The sequence below is a fragment of the Hyperoodon ampullatus genome (genome assembly GCF_949752795.1).
Source record: "Hyperoodon ampullatus genome assembly, chromosome: 6".
In the NCBI taxonomy this organism is placed as follows: domain Eukaryota; kingdom Metazoa; phylum Chordata; class Mammalia; order Artiodactyla; family Ziphiidae; genus Hyperoodon; species Hyperoodon ampullatus.
The window spans coordinates 122,400,805-122,425,907 of record NC_136919.1 but is presented as its reverse complement, the minus strand read 5'-3'; the positions used below and the strand labels follow the sequence as shown (position 1 = coordinate 122,425,907).

General features: G+C 45.0%; 1 long non-coding RNA gene across 1 annotated transcript in view; it reads right to left on the bottom strand.

Moving 5' to 3' along the window:
- Positions 1-25,103, bottom strand: part of LOC307054448 — a 62,916-nt gene that overhangs the window by 26,983 nt on the left and 10,830 nt on the right. The window contains exon 3 of the long non-coding RNA XR_013810938.1: positions 9,094-9,277. This is a non-coding gene — a long non-coding RNA (uncharacterized lncRNA). The remainder of the gene's footprint in view (positions 1-9,093; positions 9,278-25,103) is intronic.

Below are 25,103 nucleotides of genomic sequence, written 5' to 3'. Positions count from 1 at the left end.
TATAGTCCAATAAAGATGTTAAAAAAAAAAGTCTACAAACAATAAATGCCAGAGAGGGTGTGGAGAAAAGGGAACCCTCTTGCACTGTTGGTGGGAATGTAAATTGGTACAACCACTATGGAGAACAGTATGGAGGTTCCTTAAAAAACTACGATATGATCCAGCAATCCCACTCCTGGGCATATACCTGGCAAAACCTAGAATTTGAAAGGATACATGCACCCCAATGTTCACAGCAGGTCTATTTACAACAGCCAAGACATGGAAGCAACCTAAATGTCCATCAACAGAGGAATGGATAAAGAAGATGTGGTACATATATACAATGGAATATTAGCCATAAAAAAAGAATGAAAAAATGCCATTTGCAGAGCTTTCCTGGTGGCGCAGTGGTTGAGAGTCCGCCTGCCAATGCAGGGGACGCGGGTTCATGCCCCGGTCCGAGAGAGGACCCCACATGCTGTGGAGCGGCTGGGCCCATGAGCCACGGCCGCTGGGCCTGCACCCGTGAGCCACAGCCGCTGGGCCTGCGCGTCCGGAGCCTGTGCTCCGCAACGGGAGAGACCGTGGCGGTGAGAGGCCCACGTACCACACACACGCACACACACACACACACACACACAAAATGCCATTTGTAGCAACATGGATGGACCTAGAGATTGTCATACTAAGTGAAGTCAGACAGAGAAAGACAAATATGGTATCACGTATATATGAAATCTAAAAAAAATAATACAAATGAGCTTATTTACAAAACAGAAATGGACTCACAAACTTCAAAAACAAAACTTATGGTTACCAAAGGGGAAAGGCTGGGGGTGGGGAGGGATGAATTAGGATTTTAGGATTAACATATACACACTACTATATATAAAATAGATAATCAACAAGGACCTACTGTATAGCACAGGGAACTCTACTCAATATTCTGTAATAACTTATATGGGAAAAGAATCTGAAAAAGAATGGATATATGTATAACTGAGTCACTTTGCTGTACACCTGAAACTAACACAACATTGTAAATCAACTATACTCCAGTATAAAATAAAAATTAAATTTAAAAAACACTGTACTAGTTTCAGGTGTGCAACATAATGATTCAATACACGCATGCATGAAATAGTGGTTAATGGTAAGATGACCACACATGCTACTAGCCTAGAGCAGACCCCTGTACACCTGTAGTCCCAATGAACTAATTAAAAGCTCCCTATTGTTTGCAAAAGTGTCCTTATTTGGGCAATAAATTTTTCAGCCACCTAGCTAGAAGAGATGAGAGAGAAGTTTCTATAAGATACAGGAGGGGTGCCCATGAGGAAGAGGCTGAGCTACCTGCAGGCAGGGACAGGAGAGCTCTCAACAGATCCTGGGACTGACCCTGAGAATGAGGCAGAGTGTGTACTGGGCAGAGAGAGAGAGGGAAAGGGCGCTCTGTGCCTGATGGCCAGGGGGCAGGGATCAGCTGTGGCACCGGAGCACGGAAGATTCTGGTATGTCTGGGCAGCAGGGGAGGGGGGAGGGTTGGAGGAGGCAGTCGGGGGTTCCTGACTGAATCGGGGGGGTTCATGGTAGCTGAATCCTAAAGGCTTCTGTGTGTTGGGCTGGGGAGTCTGAACACATGCTGCTGGTAATGACGACGTCCCAGCAGATAGTTTAGGTGAGATTTGTGATTTAGAAAAACAAACATGTCTGTTAAAACTTGAATTTCTGAGTATTTACCGATTTGAACCAACTTTTAAAAAATTACATCAGTGTTAGAATTATTGGCACCATTATCTTCATCATCACAAATTTAGAGCTTTTTATTGGATGGTTATTTAGTTCTAGGCATTACGCAAGGCAGGTTACATACACTGCCTCAATTAATCCTCACAACAGCCTTTTGAAGTTAGCCTTAGATCTGATTCCCATGCACGTGAAATTCTGAGTGGGGGAATCACCAAGAAATGTTCAACCTTTGAAAATAAATAAGCAGTGATTTCAACTTAGCACATTTAATAACGTTTGCAGAAATGTTTGATTTTCTCGCTGGCCCTTCTGAAGCCCTGCCAGGAGTCAGGGTTTTCTCAGACGGTTGCCACCTGTCTGTTGACACCAAGGTTATCCTGATAGCCTGCGAGTAGGCTCTATGGATTCCTGTGCTTCCTCAGGAACTACTTATTCTGTAATTTTAGATGAAACCAGGAGTAAGAAACGTTGTTGAATAACTCAGGATCCCACAGATAAAGAAGTGAAAGTTTATGCAAAGAATAAAGGAGCCAAATGGAGGTTCAGTTGGACAGGGATGCCCAGCTCCTCTCTCAGTAACTGCCCGTAAACAATACAGAGCAAGGCCCCCAAGTTAAAGAATGTCTTGGTGCAGGGACTTCGCAGGCAAGGACTCTTGTAAGGAAGCTCTAGAATAATGGGGCTGGGCTAACGTCACCTGTGACTCCACCTGGCATTGTTAGTGACTTCAAAATTTTTTATTTTATAAATTTTAAAAAACTTATAAACTCAACTGTTACGTATTTTCACTTAAGACTGTTGCCTAACTGTTCATGTTCATGTAATACACCAAGGTAAGGAGGCATAGCTAACATTTTTCCTCTTGACTGGAATGCATCTTTTACTTTGTCTTTTTTCCTTAGAGAATTAATTTAATCTAAGCATTATTTAATTACATTCGGATGGCCAACAGACATATGAAAAGATGCTCAACATCACTAATTATTAGAGAAATGCAAATCAAAACTACAATTAGGTATCACCTCACACTGGTCAGGATGGCCATTATTAAAAAGTCTACAAATAATAAATGCTGGAGAGGGTGTGGAGAAAAGGGAACCCTCCTGCACTGTTGGTGGGAATGTAAATTGATACAGCCACTATGGAGAACAGTATGGAGGTTCCTCAGAAAGCTAAGAATAGAATGACCATATGATCCAGCAATCCCACTCCTGGGCATATATCCGGACAAAGCTATAACTCAAAAAGATACATGCATCCTAGTGTTCACAGCAGCACTATTCACAATAGCCAAGACATGGAAATGACCTAAGTGTCCATCAACAGATGAATGGATAAAGAAGATGTGGTGCATATATACAATGGAATACTACTCAACCATAAAAAGAATGAAATAATGCCATTTGCAGCAACATAGATGGACCAAGAGATTATACTAAGTGAAGTTAGACAAAGACAAATACTGTATGATATCACTTATATGTGGAATCTAAAACATGACACAAATGAACTTATCTATGAAACAGAAACAGGCTCAAAGACATAGAGAACAGACTTGTGGCTGCCAAGGGGAAGGGAGGGTGATGGAGGGATGCAGTGGGAGTTTGGGGTTGGTAGATGCAAACTAGTAGATACAGGATGGATAAACAACGAGGTCCTACTGTATAGCACGGGGAACTATATTCAACAGACAAACCATAACAGAAAAGAGAAGAAAAATAAAAAGAGTATTTGATTTTACCTTACATAATTCCTTATTTAATGCTCTTCCTTTCTTTATATAAATCTAAGTTGTACCTTATCATATTCCTTCTCCCAAAAGAACTTCTTTTAACATTTCTTGCAGAGTCAGCTGTTTTTGTTTGTCTGATAAAATATTTCTCCTATACTTTTGAGGTATAATTTTTGCTGGATATAGAATTCTACACATTACTCTATATAAAATACATAAACAACAAGGATCTACTCTATAGCACAGGGAGCTATATTCAGTATCTTGTAATAACCTATAATGGAAAAGAATCTGAAGTTGTACACCTGAAACTAACACAATATTGTAAATCAACTATAGTTAAATATAAAAAAATTCGTAACTATGTATGGTGGTGATGAATGTTAACTAAACTTATTGTGGTGATCATTTTGCAACATATACAAATATTGAATCACTATATGAAACTAATATAATGCTATACATAAATTATACCTCAATTTAAAAAATAAAGGACAAATTTTTTTTTTTAATTAAAAAAAAAAAACGGGGCTTCCCTGGTGGCGCAGTGGTTGAGAGTCCGGCTGCCGATGCAGGGGACGTGGGTTCGTGCCCCGGTCCGGGAGGATCCCACATACCATGGAGCGGCTGGGCCCGTGAGACATGGCTGCTGAGCCTGCGCATCCAGAGCCTGTGCTCCGCAACGGGAGAGGCCACAACAGTGAGAGGCCCGCATACAGCAAAACAGACAAACAAACAAACAAACAAACAAAAAAACGTTACCAGTTTTAAGGAACTGAATCACTGCGTAAATCCAGAGATTTGTGGATGAGGAGGCAGACTCAGAGTAAATCCCTTGGTCTGAAAGCAGCCAGGTCTCTGACTTCAAAGCCCTTAACCACTTAAGGAAGCAGGTCACTTGAACATTAGAAAGTAGGAAAATAAAAACGTAAAGTTTAAGATAAAAACAAAGTTTAAATGAAGAGGAACAAGTCAGAAATTCTTTACATTTTAGAATATCTAGTAGCACCTCCATATGATGATATGTGAATTCTTATGATTATTTACTGGTCACGGTCTACAATCACACTGTTTTTAAGGGATGACACTTAATGATCATTTAATTCAAAGTCTCTGGAGTTACCTGTGGTCATGAGATGTCAACAGACTTGACAGGTCACAGCTGCCTGCAGATCACTCGTCTGTGGGTAAGCTACAGCTAGAGACGAGTCACTAGACCAGTATCACGTCCCAGGAAAGAGCGGTGTGATATTGTGATTTATAAGAGAGGGGCAGGGGGTCGAATCAATCACCAGCAGTCTGTGATTTAATCAATTCTGCCTATGTGGTGGGGCCTCCAAAAAACCCCAAGGACGGTGTTGGGAGAGCTGCAGAGTTGAGGGACACGTGGACGTGCTGGGAGAGGTGTCACTCTGAGAGGGACGGAAGCTCCTTGCCCTCCCCAGGCCTTGCCCTATACACCTCTTCCATCTGGCTGCTCCTGAGTTATATCCTTTTATGCTAGATTACCAAATCCAGTTAAGTAAAATCCTTCTCTGAGTCCTGTGAGCCACTCCAGCAAATTAATTGAACTCAGGAGGGGGTCGTGGGCACCTCTGATTTATGGCTGGTTTGTCAAAAGCACAGGTGACAACCTGCACTTATGACTGGCATCTGAAGTGGAGCGGGCCGTCTTGCAGGACCGAGCCCTTAACCTGTGCGACCTGATGCTCTCTCCAGCTAGGCAGTTATCAGAATTGAGTTAGAGTGCAGGAACCCAGCTGGTGTTACAGAATTGCTTGATGGGTGGAAAACCCACCTGCCTGGTGTCAAAGTGAAGTAGTATAACAGAGCATATTAAAGTAAGGAGACACACAGGAGTGATACTTATCACTGCATTCATTGCGTTAATACAGTTCACATGCTTTTTTGAAGGACGTGTTGTATGCCAAGTCTAGGGCCTTTTGGAAAATCTAAATTGGCTAGACAAGAAAATAAAGATCACCAACATTTGTAGTTATTCAAGAGAAGAAAGGAAACAAGATGAGGAATCCTTGTGTAGTGAGTCAGTATTTTGAAATAGTAATCTCTTTCCTCCCTCCTCCTCCTCTCCCTTCCTTTCAATCAAATTACCTCATTCTTTACTAATTGAATCAAGGAAGGGATGTGACAGCAAGACAGAGAAAAAAGAGCCTCTTCCAGGTTTCTGAGTTTCCAGGGACAAAGCTTTCAGGCATCGCACCAGGGGTTCTAACTATGCGGCTTCTTCTCAACCCTTAGGGGATATTTGAAAGGCGTTGTATACTAGTTGGGGGGTAGATGTTTTTCACAACAACCGGGGACATTATTCCATCATCTGAAAATAGCGGGTGAGGCCAGGGATGCTACAGAGTGGGGAAAATCCTGCAGGACAAGGAAGGGCTGACCCCAAGTGCCAAGAGCACCTCTGTTAGAACTCACTGACAGGCAAGGATATGGAGAAAATGGAACCCTGTGCATTCAGCCACTCTGGAAAACAATACAGCAGTTCCTCAAAAATTAAATTTAGAATTACCACATGACCCAGCAATTCTACCTCTGGGTATAGACCCCTCCGAAAATTGAAAGCAGGGACCCAAACAGATACTTGTACAACAGTGTTCATAGCAGAATTATTCATGATAGCCAAAAGGCGGAAACAACCAAAATGTCCATCGTCGCGCAAATGTGGTCCATCCATACAATGGAATATTATTCAGCCTTAAAAAGGAAGGACATTCTGACACAGGCTACGACATGGATGAACACTGAAGACATTATGCTAAGTGAAATAAGCCAGACACAAAAGGACATATATTGTACAGTTCCACTTGTATGATGTACTTAGTCAAATTCATAGCGACAGGAAGCAGAATGGCTATTCCCAGGGGCTGGGGGTGCGGAATGGGGAGTTAGTGTTTAACGGGGACAGTTTCAGTTTGGGAAGATGAAGTTCTGGAAATGGAGAGCAGTGATGGTCACACAACCATCAGAATGTACTTAATGCCACTTAAAATTGGTTAAAATGATAAATTTTATGTTATGTGTATTTTACCACAATTAAAATAAAACAAAACTCACTCAGTGGCAGAGGAGACCTTGAAAACAAGTCTTTTCTGCCTTGAGGCCCATAAAAAGACTCCTAGGCTGGGAGAAGCAGCAAGGGAGGCCAGCAGGAGAGGCAGGCAGTGATGGGCTTCTGAGAAAGGCCCTGCTCGCTGTTCTGGGGGAATGGTCAAAACCTTCACAGATCTCAGAAGGGGAAACTTGGACCACACTTCCTGGTACAGCCGTGAGAATGGCAAGAATTTGGAAGAGGGACAAATATGGCTCTGTGCCGTGTCTTGGCCACCCCAGGTCTTAGCCTCACAAAATCCCCAGGCCCTAGTGAGTGTACGAGCAGAAGAACAATTACTGAGTGCCCAAGAGTGGTGGGGAAGTGGAAGAAAGAGGCACAGGAGCTGAGGGCAGGCAGAGGAAGCTGAAGGGACCTCCCAGGATTGAATTTATGACCAGGGACAGCTCCGGCTGATGGGCAGCTCAGTGTCCCCCGAGCACACAGACACTGTGGAGGATCAGATGAGTCCTGTGTAAGCCTCCCCGGAATCTGCGTGTGATGCCAGAAATCGAGAAAGGTCTTGAAGTGACTGAATGAGGGTCTGAAACAGAACCGTAGCTGCACCACAAGGTTACATTTATTGCAGCTGAACCTCCAGCCCTACATGCAAAGCCATCCTCACTCCCTCCAGCTCTCTAAAGGTTACGGAGCCACTAGGGGCCTTGAGCAGAACATCCTGTCTCATTTTCCACTCGTATGAGGACCTCCACCATTATTGAGTTCAATCGCTATCACTGTGCTTTTCCTCTGTTCACAAAATGTTTCTGCACCGTGTCGGGTGGACGTGCTTCAGCAGAGCACCCCCCTGCCTATGGAACGCTGCACCCCCAGCCCTCGTCCGAGGCAGCACAGCCTGCCCGGAAGTTTTCCACTGTAGGTGCCTATTTTCTGTTTGGGCACGGAGCAAGGAAGTGAGCTGAATGAATATGATTAAGCTCCTGGCCTGCGATGCTCCCCACATGGTCTTGTTTTTTTCTTTAAAGGAATGATGCTAAACCCTAGTGGCTCCCCCAAACACCTGGATTTTAGTATCTGAAAATTTAAGATAATTAGCAAAACATAATTCCTACTTAATATAGCTTTCATCTGCTCGTATCAATTTAATATGATTATTCCCAATGTTAATTTCAAGTTCTAAATACAGTCTCCTGTAACAGGCGGCTCACATAGAATCCCATCTCTTCATTTCACTAATTCTACTGCAGATAAGTGTTCCCTTGGCTATTCAGGCAAATCCTTGTAATCCTGGGAATGTGGTCGTTAAGTAACTAACCTCTGGTTGGAAAAAACAAATACCAGTCCTGGTCTTCATCACATTTTGATCCTCTATGGGGCCCAGGTTTGGGCAGTTTCCAGTTTTCTTGTGTCTCGAGACTTCAGCTGCCTGTAAGGCTTCTGAATTCTGTCTTCCCGGCATGTCTGCTGTGGGGCGTCTCACAGCACTAGCTCAGCCCACCCCGGCACACTCTCGGGCTTGCTCCCTCTCCCTCTCCCACTCCCTCTCACCCTGGGAATTAAAGGTATGTGCTCTGCAGTCTCAGTAACCTGGCTTTTAAGTGAGACCACAGTACAAAATAATAAATGAGATTTTAAACAATGTTTGAAGTGGGTGCGAGCCACGCTGTAGGTTTCCAGACGGATATTCTTGCAGAAGCCATTGTGGAAGATGACGAAAGGCAAATGAATCACAGATGAGGGTGAAACAAAAACAAATGAAGTAAGGAAAATGCACAGACACAGATTTTAGAAGTGATTTTCTATTCCTAATTAGGCTTGATACCACCATGCTTGGTTACTAGTATGCCTTCATTCACGTCTTTCGACCTTCTTAAAAAAAGAAACAAAGAAGTCACCTCAAGGGACCCCCCGTTTCAGTTCCGGTGTGTGGCTCAATACATGTACGGCCAGAGTCTGGCAGCCATCACACACCTGTGGTAATGCCCGCCTTCTTGGTCACGGGGTGCTGCCTGGATCTCATTTCATTACTCAGGACAATACGACATTCATGTCCACAGCACTCTATGTTTCTCCAGGTCTGAATATGGGCATGGAGTAACCATAAAATAAAAGGAGTGTATAAAGGGACTACAACACATAGCTCTGGGAACCCACTGATAGCCAATTTACTAGCCCAGGTAGGCACGACCACTGTAAGCTAGAACAGTACCCAAATGACAAAGACAGGAGCAAGAGAATGAATAATTACCTAATAGCTGACTGCAGACGCTGATTTCTTTTCATAATTTTAGGTTGAATATACCAGCTTGATGCAAGCTTTGAAAAACCGAGTATAATTCATTAAAAGAAAAAGCACAGTGAGTGATGCTTTTAAAAAAGACTAACTTTAGGGAACTAGATATTTTCATGGCTCCACTGATGACTTGCTAATTGACAAAGGGAAAATGCATCTTGCGAGTTCAGAAAGCTGGGGCTGCAACTAGTCTACTTATTTTGACCAGTCTACTTTCCTATCTGGATGTATGTGTAGAATATGCAAATCAAATAAAATACTTACATTTTACTGTATACATATGAGTCAAACTGTTGTCCAGATTTGGTTGTCAAAAGTTGACTTTGGGAGCTGAGGCTCGGGATTCGGTTGGATTGCAGGGAGAAGACTGGGGTTGGCAGCGTGACACAGCCTGAAGGGGTTAGTGCACCACGGCTGGCTGGGAGGGAGTCCGGGAAAAATTCTGGAGCTGCAGAAGAGACAAGAGACTTTTTCTTCCCTCTCTGTTTCCTGGCGTGCGAGGAGAGGGGATTCAGAGCGCTGCTTAAAGGAGCTCCAGAGACGGGCGCGAGGCGCGGCTGAAAGCGCGGACCCCAGAGACGGGCGTGGGACGCTGGGGCTGCTGCTGCTGCCACCAAGAAGCCTGTGTGTGAGCACAGGGCACTATCCACACCTCCCTTCCGGGGAGCCTGTGCAGCCTGACACTGCCAGGGTCCCGGGATCCAGGGACAACTTCCCCGAGAGAGCGCACAGCACGCCTCAGGCTGGTGCAACGTCACGCCAGCCTCTGCCGCCGCAGGCTCGCCCCGCCTCCGTGCCCCTCCCTCCCCCCGGCCTGAGTGAGCCGGAGCCCCCGAATCAGCGGCTCCTTTAACCCCATTCTGTCTGAGCAAAGAACAGATGCCTTCCTGAGACCCACATGCAGAGGCAGGGCCAAATCCAAAGCTGAGCCCCGGGAGCTGTGTGAACAAAGAAGAGAAAGGGAAATCTCTGCCAGCAGCCTCAGAAGCAGTGGATTAAAGCTCCACAATCAACTTGATGTATCCTGCATCTGTGGAATACCTGAAGAGACAATGAATCATCCCAAATTGAGGAGGTGGACTTTGAGAGCAAGATTTATTATTTTTTCCCCTTCTCCTCTTTTTGTGAGTATGTATGTGTATGCTTCTGTGTGAGATTTTGTCTGTATAGCTTTGCTTTCACCATTTGTCCTAGGGTTCTATCCATCCGTTTTTTTTTTTTTTTTACTTAAAAAAAATTTTTTTTCTTAATAATAATTTTTTTATTTTAATAACTTTATTTTACCTTATTTTCTTTTCTTTTACCCTCTTTCTTTCTTTCTACTTTTTCTCCCTTTTATTCTGAGCCGTGTGGATGAAAGGCTCTTGGTGCTCTAGCCAGGAGTCAGTGCTGTGCCTCTGAGGTGGGAGAGCCAACTTCAGGACACTGGTCCACAAGAGACCTCCCAGCTCCATGCAATATCAAACAGCGAAAATCTCCCAGAGATCTCCATCTCAACACCAAGACCCAGGTTCACTCAACGACCAGCAAGCTACAGTGCTGGACACCCTATGCCAAACAACTAGCAAGACGGGAACACAACCCTACCCATTAGCAGAGAGGCTGCCTAAAATCATAATAAGTCCAAAGACACACCGAAACACACCACCAGACGTGGACCTGCCCACCAGAAAGACAAGATCCAGCCTCATTCACTAGAACACAGGCACTAGTACCCTCCATCAGGAAGCCTACACAACCCACTGAACCAACTTTAGCCACTGGGGACAGACACCAAAAACAACGGGAACTATGAACCTGCAGCCCGCAAAAAGGAGATCCCAAACACAGTAAGATAAGCAAAATGAGAAGACAGAAAAACACACAGCAGATGAAGGAGCAAGATAAAAACTCACCAGACCTAACAAATGAAGAGGAAATAGGCAGTCTACCTGAAAAAGAATTCAGAATAATGATAGTAAAGATGATCCAAAATCTTGTAAATAGAATAGAGAAAATGCAAGAAACATTTAACAAGGACCTAGAAGAACTAAAGATGAAACAAACAATGATGAACAACACAATAAATGAAATTAAAAATACTCTAGAAGGGATCAGTAGCAGAATAACTGAGGCAGAAGAACGGATAAGTGACCTGGAATATAAAACAGTGGAAATAACTACTGCAGAGCAGAATAAAGAAAAAAGAATGAAAATAACTGTGAGGACAGTCTCAGAGACCTCTGGGACAACATTAAACGCACCAACATTCGAATTATAGGGGTTCCAGAAGAAGAAGAGAAAAAGAAACGGACTGAGAAAATATTTGAAGAGATTATAGTTGAAAACTTCCCTAATATGGGAAAGGAAATAGTTAGTCAAGTCCAGGAAGCACAGAGAGTTCCATACAGGATAAATCCAAGGAGAAACACGCCAAGACACATGTTAATCAAACTGTCAAAAATTAAATACAAGGAAAACATATTAAAAGCAGCAAGGGAAAAACAACAAATAACATACAAGGGAATCCCCATAAGGTTAACAGCTGATCTTTCAGCAGAAACTCTGCAAGCCAGAATGGAGTGGCAGTACACATTTAAAGTGATGAAGGAGAAAAACCTGCAACCAAGATTACTCTACCCAGCAAGGATCTCATTCAGATTTGATGGAGAAATTAAAAACCTTTACAGACAAGCAAAAGCTGAGAGAGTTCAGCACCACCAAACCAGCTTTACAACAAATGCTGAAGGATCTTCTCTAGGCAAGAAACACAAGAGAAGGAAAAGACCTATAATAACAAACCCAAAACAATTAAGAAAATGGGAATAGGAACATACATATCGATAATCACCTTAAATGTAAAAGGATTAAATGCTCCCACCAAAAGACACAGACTGGCTGAATGGATATAAAAACAAGACCCATATATATGCTATCTACAAGAGACCCACTTCAGACCTAGGGACACATACAGACTGAAAGTGAGGGGATGGAAAAAGATATTCCATGCAAATGGAAACCAAAAGAAAGCTGGAGTAGCAATTCTCATATCAGACAAAATAGACTTTAAAATAAAGACTATTAGAAGAGACAAAGAAGGACACTACATAATGATCAAGGGATCAATCCAAGAAGAAGATATAACAATTGTAAATATTTATGCACCCAACATAGGAGCACCTCAATACATAAGGCAAATACTAGCAGCCATAAAAGGGGAAATCGACAGTAACACATTCATAGTAGGGGACTTTAACACCCCACTTTCACCAATGGACAGATCATCCAAAATGAAAATAAATAAGGAAACACAAGCTTTAAATGATACATTAAACAAGATGGACTTAATTGATATTTATAGGACATTCCATCCAAAAACAACAGAATACACATTTTTCTCAAGTGCTCATGGAACATTCTCCAGGATAGATCATATCTTGGGTCACAAATCAAGCCTTGGTAAATTTAAGAAAACTGAAATTGTATCAAGTATCTTTTCCAACCACAATGCTATGAGACTAGATATCAATTACAGGGAAAGATCTGTGAAAAATACAAACACATGGAGGCTAAACAATACACTACTTAATAACTAAGTGACCACTGAAGAAATCAAAGAGGAAATCAAAAAATACCTAAAAACAAATGACAATGGAGACACGACGACCCAAAACCTACGGGATGCAGCAAAAGCAGTTCTAAGAGGGGAGTTTATAGCAATACAATCCTACCTTAAAAAACAGGAATCATCTTAAATAAACAACCTAAACTTGCACCTAAAGCAATTAGAGAAAGAAGAACAAAAAAACCCCCAAAGTTAGCAGAAGGAAAGAAATCATAAAGATCAGATCAGAAATAAATGAAAAAGAAATGAAGGAAACGATAGCAAAGATCAATAAAACTAAAAGCGGGTTCTATGAGAAGATAAACAAAATTGATAAACCATTAGCCAGACTCATCAAGAAAAAAAGCGAGAAGACTCAAATCAATAGAATTAGAAATGAAAAAGGAGAAGTAACAACTGACACTGCAGAAATACAAAAGATCATGAGAGATTACTACAAGCAACTCTATGCCAATAAAATGGACAACCTGGAAGAAATGGACAAATTCTTAGAAATGCACAAACTTCCAAGACTGAATCAGGAAGAAACAGAAAATATGAATAGACCAATCACAAGCACTGAAATGGAAACTGTAAGGCCAACTGGCCCGAGGCAGGGGAACGCGATCAGATTCACAGGTTGCATCAGACCGAAACTCTCCGGACCACCCAGTTCCAGAAACTGACCTGGAGACATTCCGGACCACCCAGTTCCAGGAACTGACCTGGGGACTTCCCACCCGGCCCAGCCTTCCTGCCTTTCGAGGGACGGGACTAGCGGTCCCAAGACTGATGTAACCGGCACCAGATAGTGCCACGATACCTGAAGAGACCACCAAATAAGGAATACCCTGCGCCCTCCCAGGTTCACCACACCCCTTTCCCTTCTTCCCCTATAAAATCTTGCCCAACCATCGCCCGGGGGCGACTTCTCTGGCCCCTTTCTCTCGGACCAGTGAACCTCGCCCAGGAGCGGCCCCTAAATAAAGCTCACTTGAAGCTTTCCTCTGTTTCGCGATGCCGTTTGTTAAGATCCGGCCTTACATTTGGTGCCGAAACCCGGGAGGGGTACCAAGCCCCGCGGGTTACCGCGCGGGCCGCTCCTCCCCTCCCCCAGGAGACAACCAGGGAACCTCCACTCATCCACCCGATCCGGCAGAAAACGGGGTAAGTCCCCCTCCCTTGTTCCCTCCGAACCCCAGAGTCCCTACCCACCGGACTCCGTGTCCCTAGTCGCGGCCGCGTCAGGGACTCCTCCGTCCTCTCTCCAGGCTTCGGGCAACTGTGGAGACGTCCCAATTGCCTGACCGCTCTCTGACCCGCCAGGCCTCGGGTGATTGTGGAGACGTCCCAATCGCCTGACCGCCCTCCGACCTGCCGTGAATTGGAGACTGAGACCAGGGACGCCTCTCTCCCTCTCCATTCACTCAGGGACAGACTGGGGGTCATGGGAACCTCTCAATCGAAACCAGATTCTAAGACACCCCTGGGGTGTCTCTTAGCCAATTTTACAGCCCTCGGTTTCTCCCAAGATCTCCATGCCAAAGGCTTATTTTCTATTCCACTGTGGCCTGGCCACAATATCCTCTAGACAATCAATCCAAAATGGCCTCCTGAAGGGACTTTCGATTTTAACATCCTCCGTGATGTAGATAATTACTGCCGCAGGACGGGCAAATGGTCCGAGGTCTGCTATGTTCAGGCCTTCTGGTATTTACGCTCCCGCCCCTCCCTCCGCATCGATTGTTCCACTGCCCAGATCCTTCTTGCCAGACAGACATCTCCTACATCCAAGCCCCTAATTGCCTTTGACGATGACCCCTCTCCACTAGCCAACACACCGGAATCTCTCGCCTCTCCCCCCTCCAGAGGTCCTCTCCAGCCTCCACCCTACCCTGAAGCGGTTCCTCCTCCTCCCGAACCCGCTCCAGCCCATCCAACCGCTCCCCCGCCTCCCTCAATGCTTTCTCCTCCCACGCCCCTTGCCTCGCCAATTAGTGCACATACACGCCCTCACGACTCCCAAGATCCAAATATCCTCTGCCCTCTGAGGGAGGTAGCAGGAGCGGAAGGATTAGTTAGAGTTCATGTTCCCTTTTCCCTCCAAGATCTCTCTCAAACAGAAAAGCGATTAGGCTCCTCTTCTGCCAACTCTTCCCGCTACATCAAAGAATTTCGCTACCTCTCTCAAGCTTACGATCTAACCTGGCACGATATCTTTGTGATCCTATCTTCTACTCTGACCCGACGAGAGGGAAAGAATTCAAACTGCTGCCCGAAACCACGCAGATCAGGTTCACCTTACCGACAACTCCATGCCTGTCGGAGCGACTGCCGTACCTGGCACCGATCCAGGCTGGACTTATCAGGATGGCCAAGATGGCCGTCATAAACACGACCTCATGATCCAGTGCCTCCTGGCTGGCATACAGGCTGCAGCTCATAAGGTAGTCAATTTTGAAAAACTAAAAGAGATAACCCAAGAACCTAACGAAAATCCAGCTATCTTTCTCAATCGCCTTCCAGAGGCCTTAACTCTCTACACCCAGCTGGATCCCAACACCCCGGCAGGGGCAGCGGTCCTAGCCACCCATTTTATCACCCAATCAGCCCCGGACATCCGAAAGAAATTAAAACGGGCAGAAGACGGCCCTCAAACCCCTATTCGAGATCTGGTAAAGATGGCCTTTAAAGTCTACAATGGCCGTGAGGATTTGGCAGAATCCAGCCGACAGGCTCGGATGCACCAGAAGGTGGCCCTCCAAACCCAAGCTCTTGTAGCTGCCCTAAGGCCGGCCATCTCCCATGGATCACAGCATCCACGGGGTCCGCAAAAGGCAACCCCACCGGGGGCCTGCTTCAAATGCGGAAAAGGCCACTGGGCTCGCCAATGTCCCGATCCCCGACCTCCTACTAAGCCCTGTCCCAGCTGCGGGCTAACGGGCCACTGGAAGAGCGACTGCCCTACGACTGGCCCTCCCTCGGCGTCTCCACACGGGGGGCAGGCCGACCCCACGGCATTACCACTCGAGCTGCTGGGATTGGCTGACGACTGACGGCGCCCGGACTCGAAGACGCCCATCACTCTCGCCGAGCCCAGGGTAACGCTACAGGTAGCGGGTAAGTCCGTCTCATTTCTGGTGGACACGGGGGCTGCCCATTCGGTCCTGCCTACTTATTCCGGGCCAGTTACTCCTTCCCAGATCTCGGTCATGGGTACTGATGGCAAACCATCCTTCCCACTCCAGACCGGTCCACTCCCAAGTCATATCGAAGGCCTCCCTTTTACTCATTCCTTCTTAGCCATACCATCCTGCCCAGTTCCCTTGCTAGGCCGAGGTGTCCTTTTCCACTTAGGGGCCTCCCTCCAGCTGGTTAGACTTGACCCTAAGGTCCCCTCCTCCCAACTCCTGCTTCCTCTTCTCGGCCTGTCTCTAGAACCCTCCCCCTCCTATCCCCCTCTTCCAATCACACCAACCCCATCAATCCCCAAGTCTGGGATACTTCTAAGCCCATAATAGCAACACACCATTCCCCCGTCCTCATCCGCCTAAAGGACCCCTCCAAATTTCCATCAAGGCCCCAATTTCCCATCTCTGAGACTCACCTTAGGGGCCTACAACCTATTATCACCAGACTCCTAAACCAGGGACTCCTTATTCCCACTGACTCTCCCTGCAACACCCCCATCCTGCCTGTCCGCAAGGCCTCTGGGGATTATCGCCTGGTCCAGGACCTCCAACTAATCAATGAGGCCATAATTCCTCTCCACCCAGTAGTGCCAAACCCATACACCTTGCTCTCCCATATCTCCCCATCCACAACCCAGTTTACGGTTCTGGATCTCAAAGATGCCTTTTTCACGATCCCCCTACATCCCGACTCCTATTTCCTCTTCGCCTTTACCTGGACGGATCCGCATACTCATACTTCCAGTCAGCTCACCTGGACAGTTCTTCCCCAGGACTTCTGCGACAGTCCTCACCTCTTCGGTCAGGCGCTGGCACGGGACCTCACTTCCTGCTCCCTTACCCCCAACACACTCCTTCAATATGTAGATGACCTCCTCCTTTGTAGCCCATCTCTCAGCCTCTCAAGACAACATACTGCAGATCTCAATTACCTTGGCTCTCGCGGTTATCGGGTCTCCCCAGCCAAGGCTCAGTTATCTGTATCTTCTGTAACCTACCTGGGGCTCCATCTTACCCCTACCACAAAAGGTCTAACAGCCGATCGCACCCGGATTATCCGTGAACTCCAGCCTCCGGAAACAGCGGAACAAATTCTCTCCTTTTTGGGCCTTATAGGATTTTTCCGACACTGGATCCCTAACTTTGCTCTCCTCGCTAAACCCTTATATCTAGCCGCTAAAGAAACCCGTCAAGGACCCCTCACCTCTCCTTCCGCCGTTCGACAGGCCTTTCTCACCCTCCGTAATGCTCTGGTATCTTCTCCTCCCCTTTCTCTGCCCAACCCAAACCGACCTTTTCACCTTTTTGTGGATGAACGGGCCGGAATAGCCACTGGACTCCTTGCCCAGCCTGTAGGGCCTTCCTACCGCCCCGTGGCTTACCTCTCCAAACAGCTAGACCCAACCATTCGGGGATGGCAACCATGCCTTCGGGCCCTAGCAGCAGCAACCGAACTGACCAAACAAACACTACAGATACTCAACCACACAGGAATAGGTAACATCTCCGACTGCTTTCTATGTGCCTCGCTTGGCCGGCCACCCTTGGCTGCTGTCCCACTCGACCAGCCCTTCAATTCTACTTCCTACACCTCCCAAAACCCACCTTTTTTCCCGTTAAAAGTCCCCATATTCCTTGATTCAAAAAATCTCACCATCTGTTACGGCAGCCGCCCAAATCTAGCTGATACTGGGTTTCTTTGCAACTCATCCCTCACGGTAAACACATCAATTGAAGCACCACCAGGCATGGTTTTGTGGTGCAATGGTTCCCTCACAAAAGAGAATCAATTCTTCCTCCCCCTTCCCATGTATCCCCGTTACTCTCGTCCCACAACTCACACTGTATAGCCAAGCCGAATTTTCCTCGCTAATCACGCCGCCCTTTACCCCACGGAAAAGAGCTATCTTTCTTCCTCTGGTCGCAGGCATCTCTCTCACCTCCTCCCTGGTCGCTGCAGGCCTCGGCGGTAGGGGAGCTCTAACACATAGTGTTTCAACATCCCGCGACTTAGAACATAAACTCCAGCTAGCCATTGAAGCCTCCGCCGCCTCCATCTCCTCTCTCCAGCGCCAAATCACCTCCATAGCCCGAGTCGCTCTCCAGAATCGACGAGCCCTGGATCTCCTGATGGCTGACAAAGGAGGTACCTGCCTCTTCCTACAGGAGGAATGCTGCTGTAAATGCCCTCCATCGCTTAAGAGAAGAACTCCAATGCAAACACCAACAGTCCGCCTCCCCAATTCCCGATTGGTGGCGATCCACCCTGTATACCTGGCTAACACCAATCTTAGGCCCCTTAATTCTCATCTGTATCTTGCTCATGTTTGCCCCGTTTTCTTAGGTTCCTTCACAGGCGCATGGAGGAAGTCCCTCGGGTGGCCACAAACCAAATGCTCCTCGGTCCTTACACCTTGCTTCCTACAGAACCCCCCACTGGTCTCCCCTAAGCCTCGGACCTCTGGTCGCCCGACTCCCCTTTCGACACCCCCATTCAGCATGAAGTAGCCAGAGATCACAACACCGCCCCATTACACCAAAGATGTCGGGATGTAAGGCCAACTGGCCCGAGGCAGGGGAACGCGATCAGATTCACAGGTTGCATCAGACCGAAACTCTCCGGACCACCCAGTTCCAGAAACTGACCTGGAGACATTCTGGACCACCCAGTTCCAGGAACTGACCTGGGGACTTTCCACCCGGCCCAGTCTTCCTGCCTTTCGAGGGGCGGGACTAGCTGTCCCAAGACTGATGTAACCGGCACCAGATAGTGCCACGATACCCGAAGAGACCACCAAATAAGGAATACCCTGCGCCCTCCCAGATTCACCACACCCCTTTCCCTTCTTCCCCTATAAAATCTTGCCCAACCCTCGCCCGGGTGCGACTTCTCTGGCCCCTTTCTCTTGGACCAGTGAACCTCGCCCAGGAGCGCCCCCTAATAAAGCTCACTTGAAGCTTTCCTCTGTTTCGCAATGCCGCTTGTTAAGGTCTGACCTTACAGAAACTGTGATTAAAAATCTTCCAACAAACAAAAGCCCAGGACTAGATGGCTTCACAGGCGAATTCTATCAAACATTTAGAGAAGAGCTAACACCTATCCTTCTCAAACTCTTCCAAAATATAGCAGAGGGAGGAACACTCCCAAACTCATTCTACAAGGCCACCATCATCCGGATACCAAAACCAGACAAGGATGTCACAAAGAAAGAAAACTACAGCCCAATATCACTGATGAACATAGATGCAAAAATCCTGAACAAAATACTAGCAAACAGAATCCAACAGCACATTAAAAGGATCATACACCATGATCAAGTGGGGTTTATTCCAGGAATGCAAGGATTCTTCAATATATGCAAATCAATCAATGTGATACATCATATTAACAAATTGAAGGAGAAAAACCATATGATCATCTCAATAGATGCAGAAAAAGCTTTTGACAAAATTCAACACCCATTTATGATAAAAACCCTCCAGAGTAGGCACAGAGGGAACTTACCTCAACATAATAAAGGCCATATATGACAAACCCACAGCCAACATCGTCCTCAATGGTGAAAAACTGAAATCATTTCCACTAAGATCAGGAACAAGACAAGGTTGCCCGCTCTCACCACTCTTATTCAACATAGTTTTGGAAGTTTTAGCAACAGCAATCAGAGAAGAAAAGGCAATAAAAGGAATCCAGGGGCTTTCCTGGTGGTGCAGTGGTTGAGAGTCCACCTGCCGATGGAGGGGACATGGGTTCATGCCCCGGTCCGGGAAGATCCCACATGCCGTGGAGAGGCTGGGCCCTGAGCCGTGGCTGTTGAGCCTGCGCGTCCGGAGCCTGTGCTCCACAATGGGAGAGGCCACAACAGTGAGAGGCCCACGTACCGCAAAAAAAAAAAAAAAAAAAAAAAAAAAAGAACCCAAATTGGAAAAGAAGAAGTAAAGCTGTCACTGTTTGCAAATAACATGATACTATACATAGAGAATCCTAAAGATGCTACCAGAAAACTACTAGGGCTAATCAGTGAATTTGGTAAAGTAGCTGGATACAAAATTAACGCACAGAAATCTCTGGCATTCCTATACACTAATGATGAAAAATCTGAAAGTGAAATCAAGAAAACACTCCCATTTACCACTGCAGCAAAAAGAATAAAATATCTAGGAATAAACCTACCTAAGGAGACAAAAGACCTGTATGCAGAAAATTATAAGACACTGATGAAAGAAATTAAAGATGATACAAATAGATGGAGAGATATACCATGTTCTTGGATTAGAAGAATCAACATTGTGAAAATGGCTCTACTACCCAAAGCAATCTACAGATTCAATGCAATCCCTATCAAACTACCACTGGCATTTTTCACAGAACTAGAACAAAAAATTTCACAATTTGTATAGAAACACAAAAGACCCCGAATAGCCAAAGCAATCTTGAGAACGAAAAACGGAGCTGGAGGAATCAGGCTCCCTGACTTCAGACTATACTACAAAGCTACAGTAATCAACACAGTATGGTACTAGCACAAAAACAGAAATATAGATAAATGGAACAGGATAGAAAGCCCAGAGATAAACCCATTCACATATGGTCACCGTACGTTTGATAAAGGAGGCAGGAATGTACAGTGGAGAAAGGACAGCCTCTTCAATAAGTGGTGCTGGGAAAACTGGACAGGGACATGTAAAAGTATGAGATTAGATCATTCCCTAACACCATAAACAAAAATAAGCTCAAAATGGGTTAAAGACCTAAATATAAGGCCAGAAACCATCAAACTCTTAGAAGAAAACACAGGCAGAACAGTCTATGACATAAATCACAGCAAGATCCTTTTTGACCCATGTCCTAGAGAAATGGAAATAAAAACAAAAATAAACAAATGGCACCTAATGAAACTTAAAACCTTTTGCACAGCAAAGGAACCATAAAGAAGACCAAAATACAACCCTCAGAATGGGAGAAAATATTTGCAAATGAAGCAACTGACAAAGGATTAATATCCAAAATTTACAAGCAGCTCATGCAGCTCAATAACAAAAAAACAAACAACGCAATTCAAAAATGGGCAGAAGACCTAAATGGACATTTCTCCAAAGAAGATATACAGACTGCCAACAAACACATGGAAGAATGCTCAACATCATTAATCATTAGAGAAATGCAAATCAAAACTACAATGAGATATCATCTCACACCAGTCAGAATGGTCATCATCAAAAAATCTAGAAACAATAAATGCTGGAGAGGGTGTGGAGAAGAGGGAACACTCTTGCACAGCTGGTGGGAATGTGAACTGGTACAGCCACTATGGAGAACAGTATGGAGGTTCCTTAAGAAAACTACAAATAGAACTACCATATGACCCAGCAATCCCACTACTGGGTATATACCGTGAGAAAAGCATAATTCAAAAAGAGTCAAGTACCAGAATGTTCACTGCAGCTCTATTTACAATAACCAGGAGATGGAAACAACCTAAGTGTCCATCATCGGATGAATGGATAAAGAAGATGTGGCACATATATACGATGGAATATTACTCAGCCATAAAAAGAAACGAAATTGAGCTATTTGTAATGAGGTGGATGGACCTAGAGTCTGTCATACAGAGTGAAGTAAGTCAGAAAGAGAAAGACAAATACCGTATGCTAACACATATATATGGAATCTAAAATAAAATGGCTCTGATGAACCTAGGGGCAGGACAGGAATAAAGACGCAGACGTAGAGAATGGACTTGAGGACAAGGGGAGGGGGAAGGGTAAGCTGTGACAAAGTGAGAGAGAGGCATGGACATATATACACTACCAAACGTAAAATAGATAGCTAGTGGGAAGCAGCCACATAGCACAGGGAGATCAGCTCGGTGCTTTGTGGCCACCTAGAGGAGTGGGATAGGGAGGGTGGGAGGGAGGGAGACGCAAGAGGGAAGAGATATGGGAACATATGTATAACTGATTCACTTTGTTATAAAGCAGAAACTAACACACCATTGTGAAGCAATTATACTCCAATAAAGATGTAAAAAAAAAAAAGTTGACTTTGGAAATTGCTAAAATCCACTTCCGATAATAATGAGGTGATTATCAACTGGGCATGAGGAAAACAGCACAGGATTGGGAGCTGTAACACCTATGTGACAGCCCACTCTCCTATGCTTGTATACTTAACAAACAGTCCTTAGTGTCTTTGGACCTCAATTTCCTTGCTTAAATATGCCAATGGTTAGAATAAAGACTCTTAACTTGGGTTGAAAGTGTCCATGAATCCCCTGAAATTAAACTATTTCATGTGTATTCGTGTAGAGGCCTTTCTCTGAGGAGAGGTGTGGTAGATTAGACACACAAGCAGCAACAACTCTCATCTAAAGGTATTATGCGACCCCCTGTCCCTGGGTATGGGGTGGTCTTGCAACTTGCCCTGACCAACAGGATGAGGCAGAAGTGATGTTATGTGACTTCTAAACCTTGACCTTGCTGCTGATGCCCTCGTTCTCCTGGAAGGCTGCCCACCATGTAAACAAGCCCTGGCACCCCTGCTGGAGAGCTGCGGCTCAGCGGGCAGCCAGCAACAACCGTTGGGCATGTGGCTGAGGCTGTCCTGGACCATCCAGTCTCAGTTAAGCTAAGGATGACTGAAGCTGCCTGAGGGATCCCAGATGAAACCAGCCAGCTGGGCCCAGGAAAACAGCAGAATTGTGAGCAAATTAATAGTAGCTGCTTTAAGCCACAAAGTTCTGGAGTGGTCAGTTACACTGCATTATTTAACTATTCCAAGAGTGTATTAAGCTTTTATCGAATTCTCAAGGGTTATGACTTTCTGAATTTGAATTAGATTATTTCAAAGGTTATGCTTCCTTGTCTCTGCTCTCTGTTAACTATGTCATAGGTATAATTTAACATGGCAGTCTTGCATTCAAACTGCATTTTAAAGTAAATTCTAGAATTTTTGAACTGAAGAATCAGCAGGTCGTTGAGTCTGTAGTTCAAAGACGTTTTCTACTTTCCTCTTAAAAAAAATGTGGAACAGTCCTCAGGCACATCTTACAATCTTCATATTTTTAATGATTAAAGCAATTTCATCTGAAACTCCTATTAATATTTGTTATTTGCAGACCAATGTTTGAACTTATTTAGGACAGCGAGCATTGCTCCCAAGTGATCTTATCCTTCAATCCCTCTTCCCAAACTCTGGCCCATCCTTTCTAGCCTAAAGGGTAACACAGAGTCTGAGGGGGTGGTCACCCTGTATCTTTACTGCTGACATAACATGGATGAAACGCCATCCCAGCCGTGCATGGATTCTACACTTGCTTTTGTTTCAAACAGCCCTCTTCATCATTGGGAATGTTAGGCTCCTTCTGGATTTAGTCTTTCTGACTCTTTTCTCGCATGTGCTTGGCAGTTTTTTTGTATCCATGCTTGTTTTTCCAGATCATCTTTCACACTTTACATACACCATTTAAAAATATACCTGATCTCAACAAACAGCTTCCTGCACAAAGAGAGTAAATCTTCTTGGCTACCTCCTTCCCTTTTCTTCTTCTCCTCCCCACCCCCACCTGCCCTCGCTTTGGACCATTTACAGCTGTAGCATCAGAAGTTCATTCTGAGGACTCTCCCCTGCTTCTTTTTGGAATCTCAGACCAGGGTGTCAAAGTCAAGCTTTTGTAATTTCCTGAGATATTTTAAAACTCAAACTAACCGACTGTATGTCTGGCAGTGACCACATCCCTCTGGAATTTTCTGACGGCCAGGTGGCCCTCTTCCAGGATTCCTGTCACTTCTGACTTTCCATGCAGAGCCTCTGAGTTGGCCAGAATTAGAAGCAGGGTGTTAATCCTCTTCATCACTTCCTCTCCCTTCTGAAAGATGAAATTATCATGTGGGTTAGCGATTCTCAACCTGGCTGCACACTGGAATCACTAGGGGGCGGGGGCACTTAAAAACAAAGAAACCAATGTCTGGGGCCCTACCCTGAGAGATTCTGCTTCAATTAGAATGGGTGGAGCCTGCCTATCCATTTAAAAAAAAAAAAAGTCTGGGATTATTCTAATGTGCAGCCGGGGCCGAGAGCACTAATTGAGGTAATCATGAATTTATCAGAGGTTCTGAGTTTAGAAAATGAGACATCTGGCAGATGCCGGGGTAGCTGAAGCCCCCATCATTGAGAGTCCGAATGCTTCTCTTCCCTAATCCATTAATTTTTAACACAGGCAATCTAGTTCTAGCATGTCTACACAGGACAATGACAACCAGACCATGATATTACTTTCTGATTGTTGATATTAATCTCAACACAGCTCTAACATCTTTAAACAAGATGAAGCTAGACAGCAAAAAGTCCTTTGAAAAGTTCAGAAAATAGTTGGGGACAGTAGCTTTTCTGAAATTCCACATAAAGATGAGCTACACTGCTGTGGATGGTTTTCCTTATTAGTTAAGACAGCAGTCTGACAAAGGAAGTGTACTGCAAATGAAAAGATAAAGCAAAATTTTTTCTCCTTCTTTGATCAATTTTCAGGATGCTAATTCTGCCTTAGTCAAAAGGCAACTGAGATGTCAAATACATTATACTTTTGAAAAATTCTCTCTCCCCATACATCGCATACATTACACATAGGCTTAAAAATTTTTTTAAATTCTAATTGTTAATTATTATCACCAAGTATGCAAATGCAACTTTTCATGAGGCTATTACTCTTTCACAATGGAAACGGCCTTGTTTCTAGTTAGTGGCAGAACTGATTTTGGTGTCATCTGCAGAAGTAGGCTAAGTGTCAGCCAAGCTGGGATGCTGAGGCATGATTCTGAAGGAGCATCTTTTCAAAGGACCTACTGAGGACACAGCTGCATCCTGGCGACCACAGCACACGCTGAGATTGCACAAGCATGATTACGCCAGGGAGGTGGTGTTAGACACTAGAGGCATGCAGGGGAATTCAGCCTCCTATGAACTAGAGGTGCCCAGGGGAGAGCAGTTTTCCTGAATGCTTACTCCAGGAATAGAAGCTGCAGAGTCTAGCTCTAACCTGTTCTAAGTTAGCTGTGTAGAAACTGCTTTCTGCGGACAGAAGTCCAGAGGTATGCTCTGTAGAATCTAAAAACAGAAAGACAACAGAAAGGATGAGCAATATTCTCATGCTGAAATACTGCAACTGCTTTCAATCAAGCAGGCCCTTTTGGGATCACATGCGTTTTGTCAATAATTCAGTTTTGCCAACATTTTGCAATATGGTATCATCTGACAAACTCTCAATAATGTATATTTCCACTTTCTAAAGAAAGCACATGTACAAAATGGTGTCAAATAACATGAAAGGGTGTGTTTTGAAACTGTGGACACTAAGAAAACTAGTGTTGCTTCTCTTTCCAACTCTAACTCATGCCACATTGAGCTAGGATTACAGGAGTTGAAAACAATGCATGAGAAGATTGTGGAATGAAAAAGAAATCTTGACAAAACAAGACAGAGCTAACAGCAGAGTGAAGGCAAC